We start from the raw sequence: 12,034 nt of genomic DNA on the forward strand, positions 1-12,034 counted from the left end.
TAAAATAGACATTGTATGGAGAGTGACCCGTAAAATTAAACATTTTATTATCGTATTCATGTGCTAATTTTGTGTGTAATAGGTAGTTTGGTCAATTGAATAGTAATTGCTTGATAGTAAATGATCATAAAAACTCAATGTATTAAAGAACCATATAAAAAAAAGGACATGAGTTGGAGAAAAAAAATAAAATTTTAACAAAGCAAATGTAAAATTTTAAATATAAATGCAAAAAATGAAATAAATCACTTAATTTTAAATTGAACAATAATCATATAGATTTAACAAATAATTTTATTTAAGAAAAAAATAATATTTAAAATAAAAATTCCGTCTCTCAAATTGAAATAATAATTGATTAAATTAAAATAGATATTATGTTAATAGTGACCCGTGAAATAATAAAAAAAATATCAATTGTAATCAATTGTAATTATATATGAACTAATATTGTATTTGTAGTTGAGAAAACAAAATCAATTGTAATTATACATGAGGAAACAACATCTATCTATCATTTCTCAGTACAAATTATTGTACAGATTATAGGTCTATTTTAAAGAAGGCATCTCTACTACAGATTGTGGTGTATCTAAATAACACATCTTTTTGTATAGTTTAATTAAATTTTGTTTATATTTTAATATGGAGGGAGTATAACTAATATAGTAAGATCAAGTATTAATCAAATTAAACTTGTTAAGGGAGTATAACTAACTAAAGTCAATGAAGGCAAATTATGACACGCATTCACCTATTATCGTACTTGTATAATTCCAATTCGGCACCCTTTAAAACCATGACCAAAACATCATAATTTCAAACATTGTACAACATTAATTTTCACAAACAAATTTAAACAATTAATCATAGTATCAAAGAAACCATCAAAATCAGGGCCGTCTCAATTTTGTAGAGGCCCTGTGTAGGTTAGTTAGGATTTAACCATGACAAAATAATTAGAGGCTCCATTTAACCCTATTTTAATAGTGACAAAGATTTATGAGGCCCTATTTAGTAACAGTTTAATCGTAAAAAATTTGAGGCCCTGTGCAGTAGCCCGCCTTGCACGCCCTCAAAGACGGCCCTGATCAAAATATGAGCTATATATGTCAGTGAAGAAATCTCTAAAGAGCCAGAAAAGAAGCTGAAATAGATGGATTCAAATAAGCTGAAAGATGAAATCAAGTTAGTGGCAGTTTGGGAAGATATCATGGCAAGTCACGTATTTAAATTCAAAGATAAACTATATAGTGTGTGTGAAATGATTACAAATTCTGCAGAATGAGTTGTATTTTCTTCTTATAGATAGTTTTGTTCTTTCTATATTTTGAAAATCTTCAAGTTATAATTAATTTCTATATTTACATTTACTACAAAATCTATATTTTGATATACATTTCTGGTATAGGAAATAGAGAAAACAAAAATAAAAATCCAACTTAAGCTTTCTTTATCTCTTGCTGGAGTGTGAAAAAAGTGAGACTCAAAAAACTGAAAAAGCTTCACTGTGATTAAAGCCCCTTAACCTTCATCTCTCCATAGTTCCTTTCTCCTCCCGAGATTGTTCTTAAAAGCTTCTTAGAACATAAATCTTGTGCCTGTGTAGTGTGTTTTGCTCAGTTCGCTCTTACCCAAGCAGGTTCCTACAAAAGAAAACAATGTCTTAGACAGGATATCCGGTCTGCTTCGGGTCAAGCCGAGCTAAAGTCTGGTTTAAGTATAGGCTTTAGAAATAATGATTAAACACAACCATATGCTTTATTGGGCTAGCCCGTTTTCCGACTCCACCTGTTAGTATCATCTCTCACAAAACATCTCTGACATGGAATGAATCATTAATGTCGATATACATGAGAGAAGAAACAATTACCTCGGGAACCAAGCGAGAGAAACCGAACTAAATCAACAAAAGGACATGTTCCATGATTAAAATTGCTGCAAGTCCAAGTTCTACTTTCCATTTTCCTTCCTCATCATATAGCCATACCAAAAGAGAACAGTTGGTGCAAATTAACATCAATATGAGAAACTGCTAAAGTCAAGGATATCCTCAAATGATCAGTGAGATGAGAATTAAGTATAAAGTGGATCATCTAAACTAATAATTGACAGAACCTTCCAAAGTCCTGAAAAATAAATACCTAAAATATGTTAAGCCAGGCTCCTACGGTCGCAGCAGCACGGGGAACAGACCGTCTCAAAATTGCTAGCAGCTTCAGTGCATCTGTCAACGACATAGAATTTCACAAAAGCTTAAAATGAATTAAGGAGAATTTATGGTTATATTTAAGGCAATTGAAGGGTTTTCTGAGGGAACAAGTTAATTAAGCATATTAGAATCATATGATGGAGAATAATAAATTTAAGTTTGTCAAGGTATTTGTACCAGTGGCATAGAAAGGAGTTTTCGTGTTTTTAAATCCTCGAAAAACTCGTTGCATTGCTAATGAAAGAAGAACTGCAGTAGCACCAAGAGACCTCAATTTTAGGTATTGTTGTGCAGGATGTAGCATAGGAGAATCCTGTATAAATAATTCGTTTTAATTTGCAATCATCCAATGCTAATACGAGGCCAAATCACTTAAAAATAAATTTTGTATCGCTATCGCTTATTGGTCTATAAGTAAGTCTCTTGATATTTTTACAGAAGTACTTAGAGAAGTTACTCCCATGAAGCTCAATAAAGGTTTTGCTGCAGAAATAAGTAACATTGCCTGGACAACTCCAAGGATACCTCCGATAAATAATGCGGACGAAGCTGAAGGAATATGCCTTATCTTATGTTCAACATCCTTAACTAAATTAAAGCTTTTAAAATCCGAATCTGAGTTATGAACACATTCATATGTTACTAATCAGGAGGTGAAGTGTAAGGATGAATAATCTTCAAACAGTAAGTCCATTATAGCAAATTCAAATATACAATCTAAGTTAATTACACTAATTAACACGTCAACACTAATAATAATTTGGAAAATGAAATTACTAAATGTAACCATATGTGTCGATGCGATGATAAAATACCTATTTGCCGATGAATGCGGTGTTAACCAATGAAGTAATAGGATCAGTTGTCAAATGAAAGAACATCAACCTTGAAATGCATCTGGAACAATTAGAGAGGAAAAAATAAGAGCAGAAACAATAATATATCAGTAACAAAAGTGCAAAAAGTATCCACAAACCCTAAATCTCTATCAAAATCACGTTCTTTGCATAAACATAGTAAGTATGACTACAAAACAATAGAAAATCAGTTAGAAAAATCAAATCTTAAAATCAAAATCGCAAAACAAAGTTGCAGAAAACACATACGGAAATGATTTGCGCAAATCTTGAGCGTCTTGGATTGCCTCATGAGAAGCCTAACTTTATCGGTAATCTTATGCTTACCAGCCCCTCTCTCCTTCCACTGATTTCCATTCTTATCAAACCAGTAAAGCTTTGATTTGCTGCGATCAATGAAACACAATAAGAGATGTAAGATAAAACCCTAAGCATCCATTCAATAAAATTGAAAAATGGGTAAGTTTAGAAACTAAAAACACATGTTAAAGCATAAAAGTGAGGGCGGAAATGTTGGTACTGTTGGTCAGATCTGGAAGCGTTTTCTGGTGGTTGTCGTGTCTTTCATTGTCGGTGCAATCGACCAAAACCTTCAGATTTCGCACCAAGATTTTTTGCAGTACTGCATCACTTCCATAGATAAAAGGGAGAAATAGGATCATGAAGGTGTTAGGGTTTGAGGGGGAAAGAGATAGGAGAATGAAAACGGAAGAGACAGAGAGAGAGAGAATAAGGGAAAGTGTGGAAAGAGTGGGAATGTGAATATGGAAACAGAGAGAGAAGAGAAGACGGAATAGTGGTTACAGATGAGAGAGATTATGTGTGTTATGTTGAATGTAAGGTTGGATTGTAGGTAAAAATGTTATTTAATTCGGACCAATGAAAGGCTAATACTTGGGGCATCCATTCAATAAAGCTGAAAGAGTGAATACTTAATTTGTTAGTTACAGAAATGCCCTTTTATTAGTGCAATTTAATTTTGGTGAAAGGACAATTTAGGCACTTTGGTTAATCCTTTAGATTCTGTCTAAAGGATTGTTTTTATATGCATCATTGCTAAACACAACTGCATTTCTATACAACCATATTTCATGAACATTTCTATATAATATTTTAATAATACTGTAATTAAATATTTCAATGTATATATTTTAGTATTTTAATTACTGTATTTAAATATTTTAATATTTTAATTATTGTAATTAAATATTTTTAAGTTTATTAAACATTTAGTTTAATAAATATATTTGAGTTATTTATACTATAAGAATACTTAAATTGTTATATGGAGAATCAATTGTAAGTAAATTTACATATAAAAATTCAAATTCTGCAAATAAAATTGCATATTTCAAAAATATTATATACACAGTGAATTTCAAAAAATGTATATATTTTATAGGTACAAAATATCTTATAGACTTGTGAACTGTAAGTAATTAGTTTTGATTGATGTTAAATAAATTATCCACAACTCTTCAAATAACAATCAAGTTTCAAATTAATAATTTTATCCCATACAAAAGATAATCACATGTGTGTTTATGTAAGGAGGACAAACATATAATGGTGCATATAGCACATGCACCCTCTTTTTTGGGTCAGTAGTATATGAATTAAAAGGTTCAAGGCCCGAATACCAAACGACACATACATCTTATTTCATGGGTTCACACATAGTTCTATTGAAATATTTCTGAGATTCAATTAGGTAAATACCAATGTCACCCCATAAATTACACCCCCACACTTCTGAAAATTTAAAAATGTTATTGTTAGATTCAAATATGTAATTTTGGACGCAGCTAAAATTACGCCCGTGTTTATATTTCAGCCAATCCACTCCATTTTTTTCAAAAATATAAGTTGGAGACATATCCTCATACATGGGGTTAGGGAAGACAAAAATATCCATATGTCTGCGGATAAAAGCCGTCACAGATACGGGGCGGATAGTTTAAAAGATATTCGCGGACAAAATAAATAAATATTTTAATATCCGTTTATTAATGGATATGGATACAGGTTTAATGTTATCCATATCCGCGGATATCCGTATCCGTTAATAAATTATAAAAATTATTTAAATATTATTAGTTTATTATACTCTATCTTTTTATCTTTTAAAAAATTAGAAAACTAGTCTCCTTAATATTTTATACAAATTTTATTGGTCATTTCATATTTAAGCTTCTTCTATACTCCATATCTCCCTTCAATAATTTTACTGTCCAATCAATCAGTACCGCTCTTTTTTTCGTCCAACCAGTGTCATCCTATCTTCTAAAAAACTAGAAAACTAGTCTCCTTAATATTTTATACAAATTTTATTGGTCATTTCATATTTAACCTTCTTCTATACTCCATATCTCACTTCAACAATTTCATTGTCCAATCAATCAGTACCGCTCTTTTTTTCGTCTAACCAGTGTCATCTTATCTTCTAAAAAACTAGAAAACTAGTCTCCTTAATATTTTATACAAATTTTAATGGTCATTTCATATTTAACCTTCTTCTATACTCCATATCTCACTTCAACAATTTTACTGTCCAATCAATCAATGCCGCTCTTTTTTCGTCCAACCAGTGTCATCCTTTCTACTTCTCTGTCGTCCACTCTTCCACCATAACTCACAATCACAATATCATTATTTTTGTTATAAATAAAATGTATGAATATTATGCTTAGGTGAAAATGAAGGAAATTAATGTGATGAAATTTTGTTGTTAAAATAAGAGAGATTTGTATAAATGTTATGTGATAATAATGTTATGTGTCTTTAAAAAGTTGAAAATATTTTTTCAAAACATAATTTTAAAAACATAGTAATATTCACGGATATCTGTAAATATTCGCAGATATCTTAAAATCCGCAAATTACCCGTTTAGCGGATATCTAATGGATACGGGGCGGATATGAATATCATATTTATCCAACGGAGCAGACACAGATATCATATTATTCATCCCCATGAATTTTACATTCCTACCTGGAGTGAATCTGAAGATATATCTAAAAAAACCTCACTAAATTCAATTTAAGCTTTTAACAGTATATTTTTTACACATTATATTATGGAGTATTAGATATTCCAAAAATGCTTCTTCGAAATCCCCTAAATGTATTCTAGGTAACAACATTGTTAAAAAGAACATTGACATTTTTTTAAGCCAACTAACATTTAGTTCATAAATGAAAAACTCATATTAACTAATTCAAAATACTACACATACATTAAAAAATAAAAAATATATTAATTAAACAAAATTCAAAATGTATCAAACATACATAAATTGTTCTAAAAATACAAAAGCTAATGCAGACGAACATAAACTACTAAGTATGTTTAACCCCTCGACTTTTCTCTAGGACCGGCTTTAGGACAAGACAAGCAGATCCACAGTTTAAAGCCTAAAAAATAATGGAGTCTCAAAATTTAAGTTTATGGACTTTGTAAATTAAAGAGAAATATATTAAATATTATATTACACCATTATTACAAATCAAATAAGTGGCTTAGTGGATGTGAATGGCATTTTGGGAGCCAATATTGTAGTATCAAGTTTTGTATTTCCATATTTTGTCAATTCAATTTTTTAAGTTGTCCTATAATAATTTTCATAATGAATTCAATTTTTTAAATTTTGTTATAATTTTTATAGATTTTAAAATATCATTTAAATTTAATGTTATATTAAATAAAAAAATTAAAAAGATTATTTTTTAAGTATATTGTTTTAAAAAAATATGTGATTTATATTATATTAAAATTTTTACTGGAAAATATTTAAATATTTAGATTTTAAACATATTTTTTTAATTTATGGTATTTCATAAAATCATTAAATATTTCTCATAAAATCATTAAATATTTTAACGTATTTCATATAATTAATTGTTTTAATTCAACAACAAAGTTATTCTTTAAAGACTTCAAACTTAATTTCATTTTAAAACCACGAATTAACCTGCATATTAATTTAGAGTTTTTATAAATTATTTAGAATTATCTTTGCTCGTCTCTGCTTTTATATTTATATATAATTATTTTTTAATTATTAAAAATAGAATTTAAAAAAATTTAAAATTAGTTGCTCAATTTTTTATTAAGATTTATTTTTATTATTTATTCTGGACCTCTAAAAAATCATGACTGACTTAGCTTCTCCCCATCTATACTACAAGATATTCCTACATCGACAATTATATCTTCTACGAGAGCCAAGTGAGGATTATGTTCTTAAAAATTCTAACATATATGTTCCATCTCTTTATATCCACAAACCGCCGATATGTCCTTGACGTGGTCATTATAAGGAAGAATCATGCAACACAAACATGAGGAGACGTGCCAATGAATTTATGTTTAAGGAATACATTGAATAAGAATTTAACTCGGAGCACAACTCTGTCTTCATGCAACCATTAAGTATAATTCAATGAATAAAATGTTTTATAGGTATACTCTCCGCAAATATATCATTTTTTTAATCATTATAAATATATTATTTTTAGTTTTTAGTGTGGTGTTTAAATTCTGACAAAATTTGTTCATTGTAAAATTAATTAATATAATAGATTACATATTTAATTTTATTTCATAAAAATAAAGATTAAACATGTAGATCACATTTAATTATATAAATGGTCCTAGGTTTTCAGAGGGGGTACATGCAGAATTGCAAGAGTGCAACATAGGTTTTCTGAGGTTTTGTAGTTTTGTAATAATGGTCCAACCATTCCACCAAACCAATTGGCTCACGATTAATTACTTGCACTTTTATTTATTAATATCAGTTTGTTTTAGCATGTCATGACTACTTCAACCAAACAACAATAGTCTTCGAAATCTAATATACATGCATATATATAAAAATCAAAGTATTTGGAAATACCACCTATAACCTTCTGATTAGTTTTTTAAATTTTTATGATTCCAGAGACATATTAGACTTTTTGATTCATTGCTTGCACCATGTTGATTTGTCATTAAATGTTGCTGATATGATAGACTTATAAAATTTTGTTAAATTTTATATTATGTTTATTCTATAATTAATATCACCAATGATACCTTGCATTTATATTGGAACGAGAAATTGAAAAGGTAGAAATATATTATTCTTGCAACTGACATTGCAAGCCACCCTTTTCCAAGATTGAATAAATTAATTTTAGGTAAACCATATTAATATCCTTCCATACATATTGTTATGCATTCATACGTCAAAATCCTCTCTACTACATCTCAATTCTTTTTAGGGTTTGAAGTTATGTGAAGCCATAACCCATAGAACGTAGCTACTATCCACCACACCGCACAAATCCACGTACAAATCAGCGTTCCTCCATCCATGATTTCGAAATTAATATAAAGCAACTTTGTCCTTGACGACGACAACACAACCCTCTGTCCACCAACGATTGCGCTTGTCCTATTCCGGTCACCACGCTGCATTTTCTCATTGAAAACCGAGATATTATCATGTTAAAGTGATGATTTGAATCTGTTTGATTGTAGGTTTGTGGTTGATTTAATGAATAATAATTTGGAGAAAAACATGTACTTAAATAGTTATACAAAAGTAATGGTTACTTTTAGTAATAAACTAGTAAGGTTAGAATAAAATACAATTTATAAAATACAATTTTAAGTTTACTACTAATTGGAGAAATATAACACTAATCCAAAAATCAATTGGAGAAATTACTCACCCCATTTTGTGGAAAAAACAAGGACAGCTTAGTCTTTTTTGAACAATACTCTCACCAGATTACCAGATTGTTTGGGCATTAATTTTGTCACATATTATATTTGTTTTATTCATTTATTTGTTTTACATTTAAAAAATTGGAATATTATAATGATTACATTTGAATGTAGTATTAACTTTAATTTAATAGTAGATGGTTTACAACAATTACTTCTATTCCTTGGTCAAAGAACATGATACAATTATGATTAAAAAAATACATAAATTTTTATGAAAATATAAATTTATGATTCTTTATACATTTATACAATGATGTATTATCATTTTATTTAATTAATACACATAACATAAAGTTTTATCACCGTATCAAAAGTAAGTTTTGTCTATTTATAAAAATGTAGAAAATAAATTTTAACGGGGTATTGTCATACATTTTAGATCTGTAAAATTTGTAAATTTAAAATTTGACGGAGAACTGTCATATATTTTAAATTTAAAAAAATGAGCTAACATATAAAATAGGTTTAATAAAACTTTAGAGTTAACTCATCTGAATTCAACTTGGATTTGTTAACTCATCTGAATTCACGGGTAAATGTGAACGTATCTATAAGATATCACCTTCATTTTCATGTCCATCTTTTAAATCTTTGAGTTGATGTTGTTTAATATAATTCAAGTTATAGAATTGGTTGTACAGTTTATTATAAGTACGGACCAAAACTTTAAAAGCAAATACATATTATTAGCCTATATTTATAACAATGTAAATTTTAACCAATTGAAAAATAAATTCATACTTTACGAATGATAGTTTGATAGACGTGTAATGTAGATTCCAGATAGGACCCGGCGGTAACATGAATTTCTTACTAGGAAATGAAATATAAATAAAAGTATCATTCAAAAAGTTGAATCAATAAACTATAAAGATATATCTAATATCTAATGTATGATTTTATTGATTGCTTAACCATAAAGTTTGTTGCTTGTTTTAACTTGTCATTGAAATTTGTTTATTTGGTCCAATAGTTTGGTTGAAATTAAGGAATGTTAGCAGTAGCAACAACAATTGGTCGTTTTAAATAATTCCTTTGCATGAAACAATGAGTTCTTTTTAGAATGAGACATGATATTATTTTACTTTTTAAAAATTAATATATAAATTTGAATCAAAATTTATTACCAATAAAATAATATAAATTGTAGGATAATAATTATTTGTTTCTAATTATTATTGAAATAAAATGGCAAAATACCCTTTTTGTCCCTTATGTTAACCTTGGGGTTCATTTTGGTCCTTTAACTTCAAAAAGTGTTATATTGGTCCCTTAACTCTTCAAAAGGTGTCATTTTAGTCCTTTTTATCATATTAGCGACGGAAATAGCGACCGATTTTTGAGTTTTTCCGTCACTAATGTGACAAAAAGGACTAAAATGACACATTTTGAAGAGTTAAGGGACCAATATGACACTTTTTAAAGTTAAGGGACAAAAATGAACCCCGAGGTTAACATAAGGGACCAAAAAGTGTATTTTGCCAAATAAAATTGATTAAAATTGTTCATAAATTAGACAGTTTTAGCCCGCATGGCAAAAACAACCAAATATATTTTCCCATTAAAATTATTCTAATTGTTCGCAATTTTAATGAGACCATGTCAACTCTTTACATTCATATACATCGGTTTTGTCGTTGAAATTATCGTGCTCATCTAAAAAGAGCGCACACTATATTAATATGTTGAACAAACGACTTCAAACACAAGCGGGGTGAATTGTGATTATAAAAAAAAAAACTAGAAAGCTAGAGAAATAACACACTTTTCAAATAAGTTGTTGGTGGAAGATAAAAGAAGAGGAAGATGATTGATAACAAACTAAGTAAATAAAAGAGACAAGGGAGAAAAGAAAGAACACACCATATTTATTTTGATTTAAAATCACGAGGTCTAAGTCTAGTCCCTAACGATAACGCATTTGAGATTTTTCTTCTATCAATCAAGCTTTTAACATAGGTTCAGCTCACAATATTCATACTAATTTTTTTCACACATGTTCAACTTGCAACTTTTACACCAAGAATTTATCACATGATCAACTTACTATTGGACAAGTGACTTCAAGCACAAGAGGAGAGATAGGGGTGAATTATGGTATTTAAAATTCATGATTAATTTTAGTATTTTGTTACTTAAGAAACAATTTGTGTTAGTATTTTTTAAGATCATAGTAAGTTGAATAGTGGAATGTAAAAGGTGGAAAACATCTAAAGCACACATATCACATAATATCAAGTAGAGAAAGGGGATAAGAATAAGGAGAAGAGACACGAAAGCATACTAATTCATGCATGATTTATTTAAAATTCCTAGTTTAGTTCTTATGAAAAAGAAGTTTTATTTAGGAAGAGGTTTTTTAAAAATATTTGCGAGTTGATTAGATGAGGTCACAAATTCAAGTATGCATCCCTCTTTTTCAATGTGATCCCTAATGACGGGGTTTCTAAACTCAATGTGTTTGGCCCAAGAGCTAAGAATCGGGTTTCTAGTGAGGTTTATGGCTCTAATGTGTCGCATCTTATCAGAACAACTCCAAGATTAACATCGTAACATTAAGTTGTTGTTTCACCAAGATAATCTGAGAGCAACAGCTACCCACAATAATGTATTATGCCTCACCTATGGATAGTAAACACTTGCTTGTTTCTTGTTTTTCCAAGAGACAAGTGATTTTCCAAGTAAGTGACATGTCCTCTTGTGCTTTTTATATCCAATATGCACCCATCAAAATCAGAATCGGTGTACCTAAATAAGTCACAACCCACTCCATCGGGGTAACATTGGCCCATTTTTTGTATGCTAGTGAGATATTGCATAATGTGTTTGACCGCACTGAGTTGTGATTCTTTTGGGGATGCTTGAAAGAGAACACATAGACAAACAACAAATATAATATCAGGGCGAGATGAAATAAGATAGAGAAGATAACCTATCTTACCTTGATATTTTCTTTCCTCAATTCGTTCACCATTTTTGTCCTTGTCGAGGCTGCAAGATGTTGACAATGGGATTGCTATCACTTTGGACTTCTCTATGTCAAGTAATTTTTGCATTTATTTATAGTATTTAGCTTGATTTATGAAAGTTTATTCTTTAGTCTGATGAATTTGAAGTCTTAGGAAGTACCAAAGCTCTCCCATCATTGACATTTCAAACTCATTATGTATTATTTTAGAAAATTCCTTG

General features: G+C 29.2%; 1 long non-coding RNA gene across 13 annotated transcripts; it reads right to left on the reverse strand.

The window, feature by feature from the left end:
• Positions 1-545: 545 nt before the first annotated feature.
• LOC131634705 (uncharacterized) lies at positions 546-3,910 on the reverse strand. Of its 13 annotated transcripts, none has more exons than XR_009293662.1 (6): positions 3,590-3,910; positions 3,319-3,455; positions 3,189-3,238; positions 2,390-3,109; positions 1,874-2,227; positions 546-1,646 (listed from the first exon to the last, which is right to left on the reverse strand). It is a non-coding gene; the product is annotated as an uncharacterized LOC131634705 (long non-coding RNA). The 13 variants fall into 13 exon arrangements; XR_009293666.1 differs by having other exon boundaries at positions 722-1,646; positions 2,390-2,827; positions 3,028-3,109; positions 3,189-3,455; positions 3,590-3,909; XR_009293667.1 differs by lacking the exon at positions 3,189-3,238 and having other exon boundaries at positions 728-1,646; positions 2,390-2,827; positions 3,028-3,109; positions 3,590-3,908.
• Positions 3,911-12,034: the final 8,124 nt, after the last annotated feature.

This window comes from Vicia villosa, linkage group LG1 (genome assembly GCF_029867415.1).
Source record: "Vicia villosa cultivar HV-30 ecotype Madison, WI linkage group LG1, Vvil1.0, whole genome shotgun sequence".
Taxonomy (NCBI): domain Eukaryota; kingdom Viridiplantae; phylum Streptophyta; class Magnoliopsida; order Fabales; family Fabaceae; genus Vicia; species Vicia villosa.